Source organism: Terrapene carolina, unplaced genomic scaffold, assembly GCF_002925995.2.
Source record: "Terrapene carolina triunguis isolate 2854851 unplaced genomic scaffold, T_m_triunguis-2.0 Scaffold88, whole genome shotgun sequence".
In the NCBI taxonomy this organism is placed as follows: domain Eukaryota; kingdom Metazoa; phylum Chordata; order Testudines; family Emydidae; genus Terrapene; species Terrapene triunguis.
The window spans coordinates 49,563,274-49,564,349 of NW_020664439.1; positions in this window are offsets into that span (position 1 = coordinate 49,563,274).

Below are 1,076 nucleotides of genomic sequence, written 5' to 3' on the forward strand. Positions count from 1 at the left end.
AAGATTTTTAAGACAATCTTGTGACTTGTGAGTTCTGACTTGTGGTTGGCAAAATTTCCACCCATCCTTCCCCTGCCTGCCCAGTCTCTGCTGCTATTCCCAGTACAGACCCTGGACTCCAGTGTCAGGGGAAAGGACAAGGGTGAAGCAGAGGTGGCCGAGTCACCCTTCTGTGTGGCAAGGGGAGAGAAATGCATGCAGAGGGTCCTCACCATGCATGACTCTAAGGGAAGATTATGGATCCACGTAGCTATTGCACTTTCTGGCCCAGTCCAACTCTGATAAAAGTCAATGGAAAGACTCTTGTTCCAGTGAAGAGTCTGTGGTATGGAGGATTCTTTCTCTGCACTGAAAACAAAGGAAAAGCAGTTTAAAAGAGATTAAACATTTGTGCTTTGTTATATTTTTGGCAACTTGATATACTTGTATTAATAGCCCAACCCAACATCGAACTCAAAAGGCCACTGAAGTGGATGGAATGTTTCCATTGCCTTCAGTGGGTTTCAGATCAGATTCATCAGGAGCAAACTTTTTTCTGGGTTTGCTGGATTGTCTTTTAGTTTGACGCCCTCTACTGTTTAATGTAACTATTACATGTCAGGTTTCAGAGTAGCAGCCGTGTTAGTCTGTATCCGCAAAAAGAACAGGAGTACTTGTGGCACCTTAGGGCTTGTCTATACTTACGCGCTGGTTCGGCGGCAGGCAATCGAACTTCTGGGTTCGATTTATCGCGTCTTGTCTGGACGCAATAAATCGAACCCAGAAGTGCTCGCTGTCAACTCCGGTAATCCTGCTCAGAGCGAGGAGTACGCGGAGTCGACGGGGGAGCCTGCCTGCCGCATCTGGACCGCGGTAAGTTCGAACTAAGATACGTCGACTTCAGCTACGTTATTCACGTAGCTGAAGTTGCGTACCTTAGTTCAAATTGGGGGGTTAGTGTAGACCAGGCCTTAGAGACTAACAAATTTATTTGAGCATAAGCATGTTACATGTTAGTGGTCAATCTGCACATTTAAAAGTCTCTCCATAATAATGTTGTGTTTTCTCATCCATTTCTTTATTGAAATCAGCATATA